We start from the raw sequence: 22,073 nt of genomic DNA on the forward strand, positions 1-22,073 counted from the left end.
CCACGCACACACTGCCCCGAGGGGCCTTTCTTTCCGAAACCGCTGACCTTGGGGCCTCCCAGGCCTGAGCCAGGCCAAGGGCGGTTGCTGAACCCCAAGCGTGGGCCGGGGACTGCGCTGCAGGGTTTGCATCCATTTACCTTTGTTTCACCCGGATGGGCGTCCTGGGCTCCAGGCTACAGTTAGGGTTCACTGAAGCTGAGCAGGTGGTCCTGGTCACACAGTTAATTAGTAAAAGAGTCGAGATTAGAGCCCAAAGTTCATACTCGAGTACTAAGTCCTCTCCGTCTAGTCCTGAGTATTTGTTAGGAGTGACTTCCCTGGACCACTAACCGCTGGGAGAACATGAACGTGGGCAGGAGCCGGGGCGGCGGGGCTCAGGGGTTGAGCGTGGACCTATGAACCGGGAGGTCACGGTGCCATTCCTCGTCAGGGCACATGCGGACTTGATGTCCAGTGTGGGGCGTGCAGGAGGCAGCCGCTCAATGATTCTCTCTCCCTCTCCATTCCTCTCTGAAATCAGTCAAAAATGTGAGCAAGAGCCGGGTAGAGGGGATTAATGGGGGGAAATGGGGGACATCTATAATACTTTCAACAATAAAGATAAATTAACAAAACAAAAAGAAATACAGCAGAGGATTCTTTCCTACAGTATCTAGTAGTCTAATAAGCTGTAAGTATCAAATGCTTTCTTAACAATTAAAAAAAAAAATCCTGAGTTGTGTGAATATAGAAGTTGGGACAGCTTTACACTGTTTTTGGCCTGAGTGGGGCCCTTATTGAACAGAATAATATAAAAAGGAAGCAGATAAGTGCTTAATAAAGAATTTCAGCCCTCTGGGCAGGATGGCCGAGGTGGGGGTGCGTGGTGAGGGGGAGCTGGAATGACTCTGGGCTGCTGCATCTTTCTCCCCAGGATCTCGCGGATTTGGATGTTACCAAATTGATGCCTCTTTCACAGGAAGTTATCAGCAGACAAGCCACAATAAATATCGACAGTTAATATTAATACAATTGCTCATGTAGCTCACGGGAAATCCACATTTGTAAAGCTGTTTCTGGGGTTCACACTGTCGAGTTAAAACATGGCCTAGAAAGAAATATTATAGTCAAGCTTGGATAACCAATGCTAAGGTTTATAAACTTGAGGACTCAAGTTGGCCTCCTCCAGAATGTTACAGATCCTATGGATGTAGTACACTGATGAGTTTCCTAAGACACCGCAGGGACCAAAGGAAACTTCCCATTAGCCGGACATGTTTCCTTTGTCGATGTCCTGGCCACGATGTATTTTTTAAATATATCTTTATTCAGAGAGGAAAGGAGAGGGAGAGAGAGAGAATCATTGATCTGTTGTCTCTGCACACCCCCTACTGGGGTTTGAGCCTGCAACCCAGGCATGTGCCCTGACCAGGAACCGAACTGTGACCTCCTGGTTCATAGGTCGCTGCTCCACCAGTGAGCCACACTGGCCGGGCTTGGCCACGATATTTTGAATGCTGAACCGTGCAGCAGTGATGGAGGCAGCTCCTCTGTTGGTAGCTGGTCACGAGTCTTGTCCTCAGCCTCAGACTTCTGAGCACCGGGCTGCTATAGAAATCATGAAACTAAAGCATATTTGGGTTCTACAAAATAAAATTGATTTGGTAAAAGAAAGCCTGCCTAAAGAACAGTATGGACAGGTCCTCGCATTTGTACAAGGTACCGTAGAAGAAGGAGCTCCTGTAATTCCAATTTCTGCTCAGCTTGAAATACTTACTGTTATTAGCTCCTTTGATGTCTACACACGTGGCATGCAGTTGATGACCTTAAGCGGGTGTAGCCTGTGGTAGTGTTAAAAGCAGCACTAAAGGTGGGCCAGGAGATAGAAGTCAGACCTGGTATTGTTTCCGTAGACAGTGAAGGAAAACTCACCCGTAAACCTATGCTTTCCCAAAATTGTGTCACTGCTTGCAGAACATAATGATCTTCAGTGTGCTGCTCCAGAAGCTCTTACGGGAACTGGAACAAAAATCGACCCCACTTTGTGCCGGGCTGACAGATGGCGGGGCAGGTGCTGGGTGCAGGTGGAGCTCCACCTGCGACCTTCACAGAATTGGAAATCTGTTTCCTGTTTAGCCGGCGTCTAGGTGAGCGCACGGAAGGAGACAAAAGAGCAGCAATGGCGCAAAAGCTGTCCAAGAATGAAGTGCTTGTGATGAACTAGGATCCCTTCGAATGGAGAAGTTAATGCAGTTAAGGCCGATTTGGGTCTAAATTGTTTAGACTTATTCCTGTGTCCACAGAAGTAGGAGAAAAAGTTGCCCTTAGCCGAAGAGTTGAGAAACACTGGTGTTTAATTGGATGGGGTCAAATAAGAAGAGTGATGATCGCCCTAGCCGGCTTGGCTCAGTGGATTGAGCATCGGCCTACAGACTGAATGGTTGAGGGTTTGATTCCGGTCAAGAGCACATGCCTGGGTTTCGGGCTCGGTCCCCAGTAGGGGGCATGCAGGAGGCAGCAGATCAATGATTCTCTCTCATCATTAATGTTTCTCTCTCCCTCTCCCTTCCTCTCTGAAATCAATAAAAATATATTAAAAGAAAAAAAAAAGAGTGATGATCAAGCCAACAGTAGATGATGGCTGAAAATTTTGAATAAAGTCAGATTTTCTCTTAAAACAGGGTGTATTTTCAAAGCAATGCTGGGGAATGACTTTCACAGCTCATTACCTTAATAGTAGCTGCTATTTTCATGTTTTGGTGATGAAAATGTAATCTCCAGTACTTAAAATAGTGTCTACAATAAATGCAAAAGTTGGCATAATGTTGGGTTGAGTCCACCAGAAGGTAATTACTTCCAAATAACGTCTAACATGTCCACGCGGGTTTGCAGTGAAACGATCCGCTCCAGCCAGCTCCTGCTGGAGCACGCGTGGCACAGGACCTGTTTGCAATAACGTCTTTCTTCTCATTTTCATCCTTCAGTTTGGAGCAGCTCCAGGCTTGAAAGGATCGTCATGCCAGTAAAAACCTGAAGACACAAATGCTTAGACCATCTTCCCTTTGCCTCATATTTTATCTTCACAATTTTGAGTGAAAAGAAATTAGTAGATTCAAATAAAATTATCCTTTAAAGCATGAAAACACAAAGAATTTCCGTTATTTTCTTCCACCTCCTTCACAACCTTCTGCCCCCCCCCCCCGCCCCGCCTGCCCCCAGGGATGACTAGGCTTTGGATTGGGGAATAGCACGGGGAAGCCCCCGGCATGACTTCCCAGCAAGAAGCCGGCTTGCTGGCAGTCAGGAGAATGTAGCCAAGGGTGTGGTTGGGTGAAGGAGGAGACTCAGGTTGAAAGCAGATGATGGATGTCCTGAAAACAAACACAAGGTTGGTTACAGGATATTGCGAAGCATTTTAGCTGAAGTGAAACACAACAAAAGTACTATTTCAGGCCCTGGACAGTGTTGCTCAGTGGTTAGATTCCGTTCCCAGTCAAGGGCTCATACTTGGGTGGGAGGTTGGATCCCCAGCCCAGTCTGGGCGAGTGCAGGAGGCAAACCACCAATGTGTCTCTCTCACATTGATGTTTCTCCCTCCCTCCCTTCCGTTCTCCCTAAAAATCAGTGGGGGTGGGGAGAGCAGCTTTTAGGCGAGGTGGTCTGGCATTGACACCACGAGGTGCAGGCTCGTTCAGAAGCTGTGGCGTGAATCCCAGTATGCAGTGCCAAGAGCCAGTGTAGGGTGTCAGCTATGAGAACTGGAAGAAAAAGCGATGGTGAGGGATGGAACAACAGGGTTCAGGGACAGCTCAGTCACTATAAAAGGGCTTGACCTCGTGAGGACAGTATCGCTGAGACAGCGCAGGCAGACCGCACCCAGGTGCTTCTTGTTTGTTCAGATGATGATACTTTGAGACTTAAATTGACCCCCAGGACGTGTCTTTTTTAAACTTTTTATTTAAGTATCGTTTGTATACAATTTTGTGTGTATGTGTGTTTAATATGTTTTTATTGATTTTTAGAAAGAGAGGAAGAGAGAGAGGGGAGAGAGAAAGAGAGAGAGAGAGAGAGAGAGAGAGAGAGAGAGAGAGAGAGAAACATCAATGATGAGAGAGAAACATAGGTCAGCTGCCTCCTGCATACCCCCGGGCATGTGCCCTGACAGGGAATTGAGCCAGTAACCTCTCGGTTCAAGGGTTGGCGCTCAACCACTAAGTCAGTGGTCGGCAAACTCATTAGCCAACAGAGCCAAGTATCAACTGGACAACGATTGAAATTTCTTTTGAGAGCCAAATTTTTTAAACTTAAACTATATAGGTAGGTACACTGTTATTAACTTAATTAGGGTACTCCTAAGCTGGCCTTTGCTAAAAACTCAAGGGGCCAAAGAGCCGCATGTGGCTCGCGAGCCGCAGTTTGCCGACTACTGCACTAAGTACACGAGCCAGGCAGTTGGTATACAATCTTATATTGGTTATGTTAGTTTCAGGTGTACAATATAATGACTTGACATTTTTATACCTTACAATGTGATCACCCCACTAATAATAGTATATTATTATATTATATTATGTTATATTATTATATTATTGACTATATTCCCCTACTCCTTTCGCATTTTTATTCAGTCATTTCATTTGCAAGAGAGGAGGAAATACAAACTGGATATTCTGATTTGCTCAGGTATCAGATAAGATATGATGAGACCAGAATGTGACAAAGGAGTTTCGTGTATAATAGGTAATTACAGTAAGTGGGATATGAGCTATGAAAGGGATGAAGTACAATAGAAAGAAGGTAAGATCAACAGTTTAGATGTACATTATTGTGTTCATGTATTGTTGAAACCAGAATGAGAGAGAGTGAGCTGGTGAAAATATTTTTTAAAAAAACACATTGGAGATAATCACCAGGTATAGAATATCAATTACTACCCTGGCCAGTGTGCTAAGTGGTTAGAGCATCAGCCCACACACCACAGGGTCATGGGTGTGATTCATTCTCCGTCAAGGGCACATACCTGGGTTACAGGTTCAATCCCTAGCCCCAGTCAGGGCCCGTGTGGGAGGCAACCAATTGATGTGTCTCTTTCACATTGATGTCTCTCTCTCTCTCTCTCTCTCTCTCTCTCTCTCTCTCTCTCTCTCTCTTTCTCTTTCTCTCTTCCTCCCTCCCTTCCACTCTCTCTAAAAATCAATGGAAAAAATATCCTCGGGTGAGGATTAACCAAAAAAATATTAGAATATTGATTAACTCTGAAAAGAGTGTGGGAAATGCTGCTGAGGTGGAATAGAAGTGCGATTTAATTTATTTTTGTTTTCAATTACAGTTGACATTCAGTATTACTTTCTATTAGTTTCAGGTAAGACATTTGTGAAATTTAAGAAGGGATCCCCCAATAGGTCTAGTCCCACCTGGCACCATACATAGCTATTACAAAGGACATGCGCTTTAGGACACGCGACAAAGACTGGGGAGTGGGGAAATGACAATCACCGCCAAGCAGGAGTGTCCCCAACATAATATCTGACATCAGCTACATCCTTCCAGAAGACACCCCCGGCGATGGGAATACCTGAGGTTGAGACCAAGGGTCTGGGGGGCACGGAGGTAAAGAGAAGAACATTTCTACATCCTCTGTCTACCACATCCAAAGTACCTTTCCTTCTCCTGTGGCCACTGTAAGCCGTTCTCATTCAATTAGCCCAGGGACCTAGATAGACGACAGTTGGCTGGGTCTGTCCCAAATCCCTCTAGCGGCTCAGGATGTCATCTGCCGCATCAGGGCCCCAGGACTGTGGATTCCCCTCGAATAGACTTCTGAAGGCGACTTCACAGCCACCCTCAGACCCACCACAATCTAGACCAACACATTGGTTGGAGGAGGCAAAATGTGGGTTCAGATGAATCGTGTTGAGCCAGTTATTAATTGCATTCATATGCTATAACAGAGATCCAGCCACAGTATGTCACAACAGAAGAGTGTGTTCCCTCGTGTCAAAGGGCCCCGGAGTGGGCAGGCCAGGGCTGGGATGACAGCGTCGTCGGGGACTCAGGCTCCTCTGGCCTCAGAGTTGCCCCATGATCCATTATGGCTCCTACAGGGCCAGCCATCTCACCTCCTTTCCCCGAACAGAGAAGGGCAGAGGTTGGGCCCCAGCTGTCTCCTTTTTTTTTTTTTTTTTTAATATATTTTATTGATTTTTTACAGAGAGGAAGAGAGAGGGATAGAGAGTTAGAAACATCGATGAGAGAGAAACATCGATCAGCTGCCTCCTGCACAACCCCCACTGGGGATGTGCCCGCAACCAAGGTACATGCCCTTGACCGGAATCGAACCTGGGACCCTTGAGTCCGAAGGCCGATGCTCTATCCATTGAGCCAAACCGGTTTCGGCGCAGCTGTCTCCTTTTTAGGGATCCCTTGTGGTAGGCTCACCCAACAAATTCCACTCGGAATTTAGGTACCAGGCTACACCTACACCTAGCCACAGAGGATGCTGGAAAACATAGTCATTTAGCTATGCCCATTTCCAGTCTGAAAAAAAAAGTGGAATTCTGTAACTAAAGGGAAATTAAGTAATGGCTTGGAAAATACAGCCTCTGCCACATATCCTCCTAAAAGGCAGTATTTCCACCAACTTGGATATGAACTCTGACCATTCATGGAATAATCTTAGCCTGCCTCTCTCTTTCTCTCTCTCTCTCTCTCTCTCTTCCTTTTCAACCTTTGTATCACAAATCTTACCCAGGTAGGAATCTAAGTGAAAATACCAACTTTCCCTTTGTATAACTGGGGATGTTAAGAGGACTGACAGTAGCACTTAAATTGCTAAAATAAAAGTAGTGATCCAGCCCAGCTGGTGTGGCTCAGTGGTGAGCATCGACCTATGAACCAGAAGGTTACGGTTCAATTCCCCGTCAGGGCACATGCCCTGGTTGCAAGCTCCATCCCCAGGGCAGGGTGTGCAGGAGGCAGGTGATCAATGATCCTCCCTTATCACTGATGTTTCTCTCTCTCTCTCCCTCTCCCTTCCTCTCTGAAATCAATAAAAACATATTTTTTTAAAAATCAGTGATCCAGGCTAAAAGAGAAAGTGATGATAGAGAAGTAGCCCTAGCCAGTTTGGCTCAGTGGATAGAGCATTGGCCTGCAGACTGAAAGGTCCTGGATTCAATTCCAGTCAAGGGCACATGCCTGGGTTGGGGGCTCGATCCCCAGTGTAGGGCATGCAGGAAGCAGCCGATCAATGATTCTCTCATCATTGATGATTCTATCTCTCTTTCCCTCTCCCTTCCTCTCAGATTAAAATCTTACCTAATACCACATGATCTCACTCATTTGTGGATAATAAAGAACATTATAAACTGATGAACAAAAATATAGATACAGAGGCAGTAAAGCATCAAACAGACTGTCAAATTACAGCGGGAAGGTTAGGGAGAGGTGGGGGAGATAAGAGATCAACCAAAGGACTTGTATGCATGCATATAAGCATAACCAATGGATGCAAGACACTGGGGGGTGAGGGCATGTATGAAAGTGGAGTGGGGGGGGGGGCAATGGGAAGATATGTACACATGTAATACCTTAATTTAAAAAATGGGGAAAAAATAAACAAAAATAAAAATAATAAAAAAATAAATCTTACCTAATAGACAAACATGTAAATGGACCGTACCTCCTCTATGCCCACAGCCAATCAGAGTGAGTATGCAAATTAGAAGGCCAAAGATGGCGGCAGCCCAGCTGCTCCAGGCATCGAGTGGCCAGGCAGAGCAGGACGCTTGCTATGAGAGGGAGGGCGGGGGGGAAGGGGAAATCTACAGGAGCGGGGTGCCACAGCGAAGAGGAAGACGGCAGACTCTGGCCAGAGCAAAGGCCTGGGTCCCAGGTGCTGGAGGAAAACCAGTGCTGGAAGCCAAGGGAAGGAAGGCCTATTGCACAAATCTCTTCGTGCAACGGGCCTCTAGTAATAATAATAAGTTTTTTTAGAGAAGTAGTATCATTAACAAAGGGTTCAAAGTGAGCTTCCCGCCCCGCCCCCCCATCGTCAGGCTCATTATAATCAGACTAGAGGCCCAATGCATGAATTCATGCACAAGTGAGGTCTGGCTGGCCTACCCAAATTGGGGGAGGGGGGCGTGCAATCAGGGGCTGGGCCGGCTGGGGGGAGAGGTCTCGGGCGGTTGGCCGGCCAGCCCTGCCCCCTGGTCAAACTCCCAGTCGAGGGGACAAATTGCATATTAGCCTTTTATTATATAGGATTGCAACCTCAAAGAACACATTAACTACTGGAAAGGAAAGTACTATGTAAACTGATTTTTAAAAAAGAGCTTGAAAAGGAAAAAGTTATTTTAATGAAAACTAAGTGGAATGTTCAATAAAGGTGAGCCACTAAAAATAATGGCTGTTCAAACAGATGTGGGCAAAAAAATGTATAAGACTGGGAAAATCATTCAACAGCTGAAGGATCAGATGCTTGACAGGTGTCATTAAATTCCCACTCCACTTCAGAAACTTGAAAATGAAAATCACAGACAATGCATTAGTCATGTGGTGATCTGTAGGTCCAATAATTTCCTGCCTCTTCATCTGAAAAGCATTAAAAGAATATGCATTTGTATGTTTTAAGTTAAAATGCATTGTTTAAGGTAAGTATGTGACATTTTATTTTGACTTCAACTTGGATCACATGTATTAAAAAGCCTTCATCTTTTAGTGCTAAGAACAAATATCTCCAGAGTACACTCTGGAAGCTATGTTTAAATCTCTGGTCTGTGCTGTACACTAAGCTCTGGGCTCTATGAACTCTGGGGTCCTGATCAGTCTGAGACATCTTTCCACCTGGGCAATGGTGTTCATTGCATGCACCCATGCATGAATTTTGTGTACCTGGACTCTAGTTGACAAATAAAATTGTAAGACAGTGAGAATTAATGTCAGATCTTTGACACGGTTCCTATTTTTTGTTAAAAGATGACTTTCCATTGACCGACTTTTCTTTTCGGTTTTCCTTTTGACATCCAAAGAAGAGGTTTGGTTTTCTTTTCTTAAGGTTCCCTGGAGCACAACATAGTCTTAATTTTTGGACTGAAGTCTAGGTGAGAAATTCTCAGTGACAGAGTGGTCTCCAAAACCAGGAGAGAAAGAGTCTGCTTTGAACAAGAGCCAGGCAAGACAACAGTGGTCAACTACGATGCCCCACAAGGTGCCCCACACAGGCCGCCACATGAACAGTAACCCCACACCTCCTCCCTCTCCCTCCTGCAGCTCCCTGCCTGGAGAAGGCAGAAACCAGGATTAGGGGAGGAGCAGAACAAGGCAGGAAAGTAGAAGCCACCAACCAGCTCCCCACCACTTCCTCCCACCAGCTCCCCAGCTCCCCACCTCTTTCTCCCACCACAGCTGCTAGCCTGCTATAGGCCTGAGCTGAAGAGGGAGAAGCCTCAACTTGAAGAGTCAGAGCTTTATTGCATAGGACTGGGCATTTAAGATTGAGCCTGTGTTCTGACTTTAAGTGATTATATGACCTTTTGTTACCTAAGAATTTTAAAAAAATCAGTGTGGTGAACGCCTGGAGTGGGGGGGATGGAGACAGGGTGGAAGGGGCCATTGGGGACAAAGGAGGTATATCTGTAATACTTTCAACAATAAAGGTACATGTTTTTAAAAAAAAAAATCAAGGGACTAGCATTTTGGTTCAGGGACAAAGAAAAAACAAACCCACCAGGCCAATATGAAGACATGGTGGGTGATGTAAGGACAGGAAAAAGGCCTTTCTTTTTCTTCGCTGTGGCTTTCCACGATTTATGAGAAGCTCCTGGTAGTTAAACCCCAAGATTGTTAGCTTCTCTGGTTCAAACAGCCCCTCTGTTCAAACTACAAGACAAGATAGGCTACTCTCAAGGCTACATTCTTGCATTCCCCCTCCTCCCTGCTGTTTTCAGAACTGAGGGATAATTTGCACTAAGGAGTCTCTAGTTGGTAGAAAGTTCCCTTCCCCATACTCTTCAAACAAGGCTCTTTTGAACTCTTCATAACTTTTACTCTAAGCATGTTTACAGGCTTAGGAAAAATACTGATAAGACACCTCCCTAGGACATCTGCCAGACTATCTCCTGAAAAGCAAACAAACTGTATTTTCAAGACAGCCCCTGATGTCTGCTCAACGTCAGCCCCAAATCTTCCCCCTTTCCTTGTCACCTAGCACCAGCAGCCATTACCCTTTAAAAGGGGGAGCCGCCTTTTGTTCCTTGCCCTGTATTGATTAGCAATGCACCGGCCCTTTCCTCTCTTGGGAAGTAAACATAAACTTTCTCTCTGCACCTCTTCTTTTAGTTGTGAATTCTTTCACAGCCTATGTCACCGGCCAGGCCCTAACAGGTGACAAAAGGGAAGTCACGTTATGATCACATCCCATGAGTCATTGTTACTCAATGTAACTGTTACTCAATGTGCTAGTAACACAACATCAACAAATTGCCTACCAGAAATTCTCCCTTATTTCTGGCACTTGAATGTAATGCCAGATTTCTAGCACTAATGTGGGTTTTTTCCCCCATGAGTCATTTAGGTGGGGATTTTAGAGCCTACACCACCATCTTGCCTAGGAGCATACACCCCCAAACAAATGTGACCTTTAAATTTAGACAGTAGTACACATATTTACATCTTAGATTCTCCCAGTTCATGGCTTCCTTGGTTGTTTTCAAACATTTCTTGAAATTATTTTAGAAGTGTGTTAAGAGTATCAAGCATTACCTGCTCTCCTACCCCTTCAGGGTTTACACTCCTGTCACAGTCCAGTATGCATGTTCCCTGCCTCTCTCTCCATCAGCTGGAGAATGGAAAAGAGAATGAGAAAGGTGGTTTTAGGCCCAGCCTTGAAATGGCATATACCCCCTCCGGCCACATACCACTATCTGGAACTCAATCACATGTCCACATTTGACTTCAGAGAAGAGGGACCATGTAGCTCATCTCTATGACCAGGAAGAAGAGGAAAGGAGCTTGGTGAGTATTTAACAAGTCCAGTCACTAATCCTATCTAATAAAAGGGTAATATGTAAATTGACCATCACTCCAACACACTAGATGGCCAGCAGGGGAGGGCAGTTGTGGGCGATCAGGCCAGCAGGGGAGGGCAGTTGGGAGGAACCAGGCCTGCAAGGGAGGACAGTTAGGGGCAACTAGGCCGGCAGGGGAAGGTAGTTGTGGGGGAGGGGAACCAGGCCAGCAGGGGAGTGCAGTTGCGGGGTACCCAGGTCTGCAGGGGAGAGTAGTTAGGGGCAACCAGGCTGGCAAGGGAGGGCAGTTAGGGGTGACCAGGCCATCAGGGGAGGACAGTTAGGGGCAATCAGGCCAGCAGGGGAGCAGTAAGGCATTGATCAGGCTGGCAGGGGAGTGGTTAGGGGGTGACCAGGCTGGCAGGCAGAAGCAGTTAGGGGCAATCAGGCAGGCAGGCAGGCAAGTGGTTGGGAGCCAGCAGTCCTAGATTGTCAGAGGGATGCCCCACTGCCCGTTTAGGCAGTTAGGCATCCCTCGAGGTGGCCCAGATTGAAGATGGTGCAGGCTGGGCTGAGGAACACCCTGTGCACAATTTCGTGCACTGGGCCTCTAGTATACATTATATTAAGGATTCTACAACTGGTAAATGTTAAGATATAAATTAATATTCACAGGATACCAAGAAGTATGATGACATCATTCTATTAGTCAGGTAGGGAGGGAAATTTTTTCCTCTACCCTTCTAGGTTTTCTTAACTGGTTTAATAATTAAGTTGACATAGATTAACTGGAGAAAAAAACAAATTTAATTCTGTATGTACAGGAGCCCCGAAGCTATGAGACTCAAGGGCAAGGCAAGCAGTTGAGGCTCATGTGCCATCCTGGGCTCAGGAATGGTAGTAGGAGCCTGGGTCTTCAAAGGAGAGGAGGGCAATTATAGGACAATAAGAAGAGATGTTTGGTAACGAGATGTTTGCCCTGCCATACAGACCAGTTTTATAGATAAAAAGTTATCTCTGATAATAGTACTCATTCTGGGCCTGGCCCCCTACGTAAATTCTTTTAGGTAAACAGGGAAAGGTAAACATTTTTCTTGAGTCTGCTGGGTCTTTTTTTTTTTTTAGAAAGAGGGAGAGAGAGATAGAGACATCAATGATGAGAGGGAATCATTGATTGGCTGCCTCCCGCACGTTGGACTGAGCCCACAACCCAGGCATGTGCCCTTGACCGGAATCGAACCTGGGACCCTTCAGTCCGCAGACGGACACTCTATCCACTGAGCCAAACCAACCAGGGCAAGTCTGCTGGGTCTTGATTGACTTCAGCTCAAAACAATCTCCATGCCAAAGTGGCACATTTTGGGGTGGCATATTCGGTTCTCCTTCATCCACTTTCTAAAGCATTTAGAAATACAGTAAGTGCACACTTTAGCTGAATGCCTAATGGCCAATTGTTATGATCAATATTTGGTCAAAGACAAATAGAACCATCACAGAAGGAACTTTAGAAATTCAAGAATAAATCTGAAGCTGTATTCAAAATAAAATTATTCTTTTATTAAAATACTAGAGGCCCAGTGCATGAATTCATGCATGGGTGGGGTCAGGCTGGCCCCAATCAGGGTGGATCAGGGCTGGGCCTGTCGGGAGGAGGAGATGGCAGGAGGTTGGCCAGTTGGCCTGCCCTGATAGGGGCCCAATCAGGGCCGGGTCGGCTGGGGGAAGAGGCTGCAGGCAATTGGCCTGTGGGCCCCACCCCCGATTGGGGTTGGGGGGCCGATTGGGGGTGGGTCCAGCCATGGGAAGGGGCTGTGGGTGGTGGGCTGGCTGGCCCCACCTCCGAATGTGATAAGGGTGCCAATCGGGGGTCAGTGGCCTGGGGGAGGAGCCATGTGTGGTTGGCTGGCTGGCTGTGTTCCTGATAGGGTGGGGGGGACAATCTGGGATGGGGCTAGGCGGGGGGGAGGAGCTGCAGGAGGTTGATGGGTAGGCCCTGCCCCCTATTGGGGTGGGGGGGTGATCAGGGGTGGGGCTGTCTGGGGGGAGGGGCTGTGGGCCAATCAAGGTGGTGGGAGCTCATCGGGGGCATGGCCAGCTTGGGGGAGGGGCTGAAGGAGGTTGGCCACCCAGCCCTGCCCCCTACTGGGGTAGGGGTGCAATCAGGGGTGGGGCTGTCTGGGGGGAGGGGCTGTGGGCCAATCAGAATGGTGGGGGCCCATTGGGGGCATGGCCAGCTTGGGGGAGGGGCTGAAGGAGGTTGGCCACCCATTCCTGCCCCCTATTGGTGTGGGGGTGCAATCAGGGGTGGGCCAGCTGGAGGGTGGGGCTGCGGGCCTATTGTGGTGGGTCAGGCTGATTGGGGGCGAGGCTGGCTCAGGGGAAGGGAGGGGGCATTTGGCTATAGGCCCGCTCTTGATCAGGGTGGGAGAGTCTGATCAGGGGCAGAGAGGCAGTTGGGGAGGAGCCATGAGGTTGGCCAGCCAGCCCCACCCCCTGATTGGGCCAGTTCGCTGGCCACAGTGGGCATCATAGCAACTGGTTGTTATGGTTGTTATGGCCATTACGGTCACTGGCTTTTTATATATATAGATATGGAAGTAGTAGTCTGAATTTAAATTACTTTTAAACATGATATTATAATAATTTCCCAGCACGTCAGCTGTTAAGATTATTACTGAGGTCATTGCTGAACCTCATGACGTCACTCCACCTTTTCCAAAGGCCAAGGCTAAAGCCACACCCGTAGTGAATTTTGGAAAATACCAAGGCCAAAGCTGTAGCATGGTTTATCCTTTAAAAACTTAATGCTCATTACCTTTGTAATGCCTTCTAGTAAGATTCCTGTACAGAACAAGCACGTTCATCTGCTGGCTTTTATCCCGTGTAGCTTGATCATTCTTTGTTCCCAATGTCCGAGGCCCTGGAACACTTCCTGGCCCTCACTAGTCCCTTCTTCCAGGGGCTGGCTCCCCTTCTCTGCAAGTAGCAGTCCCTCCTCCTGGCTGTACACCCCGCCCCCTCCCGGTCTTCTAAGAGCCCACGTTCCCTTGGCTTTGACCCAGGGCTTGGAAGCACAGCATTTAGACTTTTTGCTTTGGTTCCCTCACTAGGTGGTGCTCTTTCCCAGAGTCCCATAAAGCACTGCCTGTGAATGACTCGGATTCGGGGTGCCCAGGTTGTGAGACAATTCTACTCTGGTGTCACCCCAATTCACCACATCCCAGATCGCCGGTGCTTTGACCAGAACCTGTGCTGGCGTGGATGGGGGTGTTGTCCAGAGAGCGTGGTTTGCTGTCTAAGGTTTTCTTCCTTGCTGGGCTGCCCCTTCCCTGGTCCTTTGGTGAGAAAGCAGATGTGTTGGGGAGCAGGCTTTGTCTGTTGGTATTTCCAGATTACCAGCTCCTGGGGAGTATGAAGCAAAAAGCAAGCCCAGGGGACCATACCCCCCGCCCCCGTGGGGTTCTCAGGTCCCTAGTCAGTGTGCCTTGTGCTTGTTTTATAGAAAATACCAGGCGTTTGAGGTGTGCTCAATGAGAGAAACATGGAACGGCAGGGCACTCCATCTCCCCCGCAGGGGAGCTCTCCCAGCACTGTGCTAGGAGCAGGCGGGCTTCTGTGTGCAGGAAGGTTCTGCGGGTGTCAGGGCCTCAGCTAGAAGGCGGTCGCGGTAGTCCATGAGAAGAGAGGAAGACCAGGCACAGACGAGTGGGACAGAGGACAACGTTTAGGAGGTTAATACGGCAGCAAAGAGCCATGGACACACGTCTATGCGGGTCCTGGCCCATGTCTGCAGCAGGTGGTCGGCATGGTCGATAGCACAACTGCCTGAAGCCCCGGGCCTCTCCCGGGAGTACAGATGTGCAGTGTGTCCAGGGCAATACGCTGTCTCCTGGGTAAGTGGTCCTTTCCTTTATTGGGAATAAAGGGCTGTCCTTTTCACAAATTAGAAGCGGTTTCGTTGAGTGTTTGACCCAACAAAGCCTATTGCACCCACCGGTGAATTAGCAAGCAGCAGAGGCAAACAGAACAGTATTTTGAAAAGTTCTGAAAATAAGATTGTCCAGCCCCTTACATTTTTAATGTAGCTAGATCTATATCTTCTAAAGGTGGTTTTCTGGGAGTGAATAATGGTATTTAAATTTCTGATCGATCACATTGCTAAATAATGAGGGCTGTCATCATAACAATAAAGCAAAATGCCACAGGAAAAGTAATTATTTTTGATTCATGGGTTCAGGAAAGGAAACCAACTCATATATTGAGATTTTAAATATTCAACTCTCTGCAGGTGAATTGCTTGATTTTTTTTTTCTGGAAAAAAAACTTTTGTTGGTACTTTTCCACCTTCTTTAACTTGTCTATCATGCTAATTAAGCCGGAATTGGTTAGCAATCCTGATGGGCAGTGCTTTAAAATATAAACACTTTCATATTTTACTTCCTAAAAGCCCAACAACTGGCAGTCCCTGCGTTACTCTGGAAGCTCAACCCTGTCACCCAGGACTTAGGGACGTGCACCCTCCACGAGGCCGGCTGCCGTTCTCCCACGTGGCGCTCGTCGTCATGACAGTTCCTACAGATGCAAGTACCACAGCCTCTCCCACCTGCCAAGAGGCAAGAAGGGAGGGCGGGCGGACAAAGCACTCCGCCTCCTGCGCATCTCTGGCTGGAGAAGACCCTCTTCCTCAGAGCCCCGGCTTCCTCTGGGCCTGGCCAGAACTGCTCAACGGGCCAGCTCTGTCTGGAAGAAGACTGGGCATCTCTATTTGGTACAGAAGACCAAGGGACCCACAAGTGACCGGGGGTTCTCACCTGGTACCCTGACTTGGAGAGGTGTTGGAAATATAGAAGGAGCAGTTCCAGTTGTCGCACACACAGAGAGGTGCTGTTGATATTCAGTGGGTTGGTCCAGGGTCCTAAAATGCACAGAACACTTTTGCACACAGGAAAAGATTCATCCGTACCCCGTCTAAGGAACACGCGGGGAGAGGCGGTACCCCGTCTAAGGAACACGCGGGGAGAGGCGGTACCCCGTCTAAGGAACACGCGGGGAGAGGCGGTACCCCATCTAAAGAACACGCGGGGAGAGGCGGTACCCCGTCTAAGGAACACGCGGGGAGAGGCGGTACCCCGTCTAAGGAACACGCGGGGAGAGGCGGTACCCCGTCTAAGGAACACGCGGGGAGAGGCGGTACCCCATCTAAAGAACACGCGGGGAGAGGCGGTACCCCGTCTAAGGAACACGCGGGGAGGGGCGGTACCCCGTCTAAGGAACACGCGGGGAGAGGCGGTACCCCGTCTAAGGAACACGCGGGGAGAGGCGGTACCCCGTCTAAGGAACACGCGGGGAGGGGCGGTAGCCTGTCTGAGCTGCGTCCCAGACATTGGTGGGGGGGCTTGGTGAATGAAAGGCTTCAGATGTTCAATGGGAAATACGTGGATTATTTCATATGTACATTGTATTTGACAGCCATGTTTTTAACGCTGAATGTTTTTTAAACATACCTTTTTATGCAGTAAGTATGGCAATAGCATCCTGAAAACACACCTTAGAATGAGGTGAACGCAATAAAAAATTGCCAAGCCTCTCGTGGCCAAAAATAAATAAACAAATAAAAAGATTCATCCTATCCCAAATACCAATACCATTCCTGTTAGGAAACATTGGCTTAGACCAGCCATAATGCATCCCCTGGGCTGAAGATATGACTCAACACAATCACGGGACCATCAGCAAGAAGAGGAGCGTGTGCCACGGACCCGGGTGGAAGTGGGAAGGAGGACGGCGATGCTTAGTCATGCTGGTACATGGAATCCTTTTCAGAAAGTGGTGTTATTTGCATGGAATGGGTGACGGGGGAAAAACGACAGAAATCAAGACTGTCTACAAGGGCTGACTTTATTTTTTCTAATGGAGGGACTTCCCAGTATTTGCACAAGCTTGTTTCCAAGAACTGACGCTGAGTTCTCCAAACCTCTATTATCTCTGCTCCCTGCCCCAACCAAGGATTCAAAATGATTAAAACCCAACTGTATAGCCACATTATTTTTTTTTTTTGGGGGGGGGGGAATCTTTGTAGATCCTGTACTTAGTACAATGTGGCAGGTATTTAGTAAATGTTTCTTGGGTATATGACAAATACACTAACTCAAAACAATACAAGGAAACAAAGCCTGGAAAATTGTTCAGCATTATGTTCAAGGATAGAGGTACAATGAAATATAATTTTTAAAATAGTAGTAGCCTGGCCGGGGTGGCTCAGTGGTTGAGTGTTGACCCATGAACCAGGAGGTCACCAGTTCAATTCCCAGTCAGGGCAAATGCCCAGGTTGCAGGCTTGACCCCCAGTAGGGGGTGTGCAGGAGGCAGCCAATCAATGATTCTCTCTCAAAATTGATGTTTCTGTCTCTCCCTCCCACCTCCTTTCCTCTCTCTGAAATCAATAAAGACATCTTTTTTAAAAAGTAGTAAAATTGTGATAGAAATATAAATTATTTTAAAAATACATTTTTTAAGAGTGCCAGTGGAGCTCTTTGTGGGGACCGAAGGGCACGTACCTTGGTTGCAGGCTCCATCCCCAGCCCTGGGGGGCAAGTGTGGGAAGCAACCCATCGATGTGTCCCTCTCACATTGATGTTTCTTTCTCTCCGTCTCTCCCCCTCCCTTCCATTCTTTCTAAAAATTCAATGGAAAAAATATCCTCTGGTAAGTATTAACAACAACAACAACACACACACACACACACACACACACACACACAAGCTTAGAAAATTAGTCTAGAAAGTTTGGTTTAGCTCCACATTTATAAAACCACAAATCTCTCTGTTTGACACAATAAGCTAAATAAGTAACATCTCTAAAGCTAATTGCTAATGAGGGGAACGGGAGATAACCTGGCGAGGAAGCATGGGAAGAACACTGCAGACAGAATGAACCGAGCAAAGGTACTGGCTCATGGGAGAGCATGATACGTTCATGCTCAGGGTCGTGGTCACGCCAGCTCTGAGGCTCAGGAGAGCGCCCATGAATCACTATCAACTTCTTCAACCACCGTTCTGCCCGTGTCACGGGTCCCTGGACTTTTTGGACATCAATGACCCAGGCCAGACTTATTGTAGATGCCGTTTTCTTTCTTCCCTCTGATCTCTCTATGAACATTTTATTAGGTAGTTCCGAAATCAAAGTAGTAGGAATAAAGGTTATAGGCTAAGTAGGAAGCAGGTGGGAAAGAAGTGGCCAATTTATTTAACATCAATCTAACTCAATAGTGCTATTTAGAAGTCATATCTAAAAAATGTCATTATACTTTGGTATCTCATTTGAAACTGCAGCTTGAAGTGGCATGGATATTGAGGACTATGCTGGGCCTAACTCAGGTGCTCAGTAAATATTTATTGTTGATAGCTTCATAAAGTTTTTTTTTGGGGGGGTAATAGTTAATTTTACTAGTATTTTTAGATTTGCACTACTACTCTTTCTCCTGCACTTTCTGCAAATTGGAGGTTGTCTATTGCAGATTCTAACTTTGACCACCAGATGGCTCCACTACACAAGTGTGCTCTGCAATTCGATCAATTCCCTGTGGAGTGGTATTTTGGCGCCACATGAATACTGCCATTTCTCAGCAATCTGTCATCTAAAGGTTGTTTCTTTTAATAATTTTTTAAATGTTTTTAATATATTTTTATTTCAGAGAGGAAGGAAGAGGGAGAGAGAGATAGAAACATCAATGATAAGAGAGAACCATCGATCGGCTGCCTCCTGCACGTCCCCCACTGGGGATTGAGCCCATAACCCAGGCATGTGCCCTTGACCGGAATCGAACCTGGGACCCTTCAATCCTCAGGCCAACACTCTAGCCACGAGCCAAACCGGCTAGGGCTCATCTAAACGTTTTTAAGTCCATGGATAATCCTTGCTTAAATCAATTATTTCTTTCAGATTTGTGTAATAGTCATGTTCTAACTACATCATTTAGTCTACATTTGCTAGCACCCTATTGTAAAGGTAGGGCAAATATTGTATTTCCCTTTAACAATTAATGTTCAGAGGGAAAAGCTGGTATAGTAGTCATTTCCAATTATAGAAAAATAGTCGCCTTCTCCCCCCCTCCCAACCCCCCACATCCTCTCATCAAGTATAACTATAGAGTATAGATTTTTTATCTATTCCATTTAGTCATTTGCTACAATTGTCCTAAATGTGGCCTCTGGGAGATCTTTGTCTTTTTAAAATTTACTTTTAAAACCAAATATACAAATGGGCGTGGCCAGACCATATACAAAAACAGAATTTTGACCCACAACCTGCAGCAAAGGGCCTAGGAAACCAGCCCCCTTCCCTCCAGTAACTCGCCCAGCAAGCCAGCCTGCTCTCCAGCAGCCTCGGAGGAAGTCAGTCTGCTATCTCTGTAACAATCCAGAAAGCTAAACAAACCCTCTAGAACAGGGGTCCTCAAACTTTGTAAACAGGGGGCCAGTTCACTGTCCCTCAGACCGTTGGAGGGCCGGACTATAGTTTAAAAAAAACTATGAACAAATTCCTATGCACACTGCACATATCTTATTTTGAAGTAAAAAAACAAAACGGCAAAAACACCTGCATGTGGCCCGCGGGCTGTAGTTTGAGGACGCCTGCTCTATAATAATCAGCTCAAGATGGCCAGACGTGATTACAAACTGACAGCTTCCCTAATCTTTGTCCCCCCTTGCAGCTGAGAACCAACTGAAGAAAGCCCAATAGACGCCCTAACTGATCACGGGGAGGCCCACCTCTGACCAGCTGCCGCCAGCTCCCTGCCCACAGCCCCTCGGGGCACACCTGGCCTTGCCTCTCCTCCTCCAAGCTCTCCCTCTCCCCCTCCAAGCTCTCCCTCTCCCGCCCGCCTTGGAGTCTGCCAATCACATGCGATGGCGGCTGACTCTCTCGCTACAGCAGGTTCTGGGTAAGCGGCCTTCGCGTGTCCTTGTTCGGTTGGTCTTTGTTTCCACACTTTACTGAAGTATAATTTAAAGTTTAATTTGAAGTATAAGTGAATCCAAGATGCTCTGGATTTACTCAGTGGGAAGTGGAATTTAGAAACCATGATCTGATTGGCAAGTGTGTTCATTATTACTGCAGGTGACCAACCAACATGGTTTGCCTGGGACAGTTCTAGAATTAACACTGAAAGTCCAACATCCAGGGAAATCCCCAGTCCCTGGCAAACTGGAACATCTGGACCTACTGCTTCTAGGTCCTTTCAGTGCACAGAAATAGGAAATTTATTTTAAAAGTTATGTGCTCAAAATGATATTTCCAATTTAAACATATTATAGTTTTCCTGAACTTCCTTGATCTTACATTTGTATCTCATTTTCTCTTACGCTGAAAGTCTTGTATGTTGTAACATTCAAACATTTGTGTACCCTACAATATAGTTTCAAAACCATAGCAACAATATTACCATTTTTTCTTTCTTTTTTTTTTTTTGTTTTGTTTAAATATGTTTTTATTTGAGAGAGGACAGGAGAGATGGAAACATCAACTGGCTGCCTCCTGCATGCCATATACTGGGGATCGAGTTGGCTACCCAGGCACGTGTCCTGACTGGGAATTGAACCCGTGACGTCTTGGTGCATGGGTTGACACTCAACCACTGAGCCACACCAGCCAGGCCTTAGTACCATTATTATAAACCACCAAGTGAAGCTGAAGATTCCTTTGCAGTTCTTTTTTCATCCTTAGATTATATACACTTTGAGTACGATGTTAAAAATATCTGGGGAAGCCCTGGCTGGGTAGCTCAGGTGGTTGGAGCATCCTCTCAGACACCAAAAAGGGTGCAAATGTGATTTGGTCAGAGCACATACCTAGGTTGCAAGTTCAATCCCTGGTCGGGGTGCATATGGGAGGCAATAGACTGATCTCTCTCTTTCTCTCTCAAGTCAATAAGAACATGTCCTTGGGTGAGGATAAAAAATAAAAATACCTGGGGAATAATTCTTTTCTGTTTAATGACACAGTTACCAGTTTGACCTGGAGTTAAGTTCACTGACTTCAACTTGGCTTTGGCGATGTAAAAACTTTAGTTCAAAGACGGAGAAGTCTGTTTCTCTCTCCCCACCACCCTCTAGGTAACCATCGTTATTGTTGCTAGGACAGCCTTCCGATTTTACCTGGGGCTCATTCCAAAGCACCAAAACGGTACCGTCCTAATCAAGTGCACTCCGCTGCCCGGGAGGACCAACAGGGCCACTGCTACTCTCTCCTGTGCAATGTCTGTTCCTGTTCCTGCCCATTTTCCTCTCTGGGTTTTGGTCTTTTTCAGTGTTTTAGAGTCCTGTAAGTTGCAAACATTTTCTCCCTACCGATCTGACTGACCGGGCGATCCCTTTGACCATCTGGAGCTTTCTTTAATCTTATCCTTGTAAGTCGCCGCATCCCAGGACACCCGGGGGGGGGGGGGTGTCAGCAGTTTTGGAAAAGCCGGATAAGAGCGGACCGATCAAAAGCCGGACCTGACCCCACGGTGAGCGGAAGAGACGGCTTCTCCTTCACCCGGCAACACCGGCGCTCTCCTGCAGCGGACACAGCTCCGCGTAGGAGAACTACAGAGCTTATTTACCGGTTCCTTAAAACCACTCCGGGTGAGCCTTCCTCTCGTTTCTGGGTCGGCAAGGTGCCCCCGGAGCTGCTGACAAAGGCACAGCCTCCATCTGCCAAGAGCGCCTCCGCTGCGCCTCGAGATGTCAAGTCAGGGATGAGCCGAGCGGCCGGGAGGCTGCACTTCAGGACGGAAGACAAAGCGTCGGCTCCTCGGCTCCCAAATCCGCAACCGGGAGGCTAAGCGCCGCCCCTCGGCCCCGCCCCGCCCCGGGCTCGCACCTGGCCGCGGCGCGCGGAGGCATCCCGGCGCGGCTGCTGTGCGGCCCGCCATCCAATCACGCGCCGCCTTTGCCCAGATCCCTCCGCCAGGGCCGCGCCGCAGCCGCAGGTGGCCGGCGAGCGCGTCCAACCCCCCGCCGCCGGCCGCGACCCCGCCGCCCTTCCCGTGATGCCTTGCGGCTGACCTCCGACCTCGCGGCCCACCCCACCCCGCGG

General features: G+C 47.5%; 1 long non-coding RNA gene and 1 pseudogene across 4 annotated transcripts; one reads left to right on the forward strand and one right to left on the reverse strand.

Moving 5' to 3' along the window:
- Window positions 1-1,496: 1,496 nt before the first annotated feature.
- On the forward strand, window positions 1,497-3,151 carry LOC129150450 (eukaryotic translation initiation factor 2 subunit 3, Y-linked-like; annotated as a pseudogene).
- A 51-nt stretch (window positions 3,152-3,202) lies between these two features.
- LOC114227436 (uncharacterized) lies at window positions 3,203-22,072 on the reverse strand. 4 transcript variants are annotated; one of them, XR_008557202.1, is made up of 5 exons: window positions 21,598-22,072; window positions 15,803-15,906; window positions 10,902-10,967; window positions 10,747-10,822; window positions 3,203-3,353 (listed from the first exon to the last, which is right to left on the reverse strand). It is a non-coding gene; the product is annotated as an uncharacterized LOC114227436 (long non-coding RNA). The 4 variants fall into 4 exon arrangements; XR_008557199.1 differs by lacking the exon at window positions 3,203-3,353 and adding an exon at window positions 8,328-8,577; XR_008557200.1 differs by lacking the exons at window positions 3,203-3,353; window positions 15,803-15,906 and adding exons at window positions 8,328-8,577; window positions 17,549-17,666.
- Window position 22,073: the final 1 nt, after the last annotated feature.

This window comes from Eptesicus fuscus, chromosome 10 (genome assembly GCF_027574615.1).
Source record: "Eptesicus fuscus isolate TK198812 chromosome 10, DD_ASM_mEF_20220401, whole genome shotgun sequence".
Classification (NCBI taxonomy): domain Eukaryota; kingdom Metazoa; phylum Chordata; class Mammalia; order Chiroptera; family Vespertilionidae; genus Eptesicus; species Eptesicus fuscus.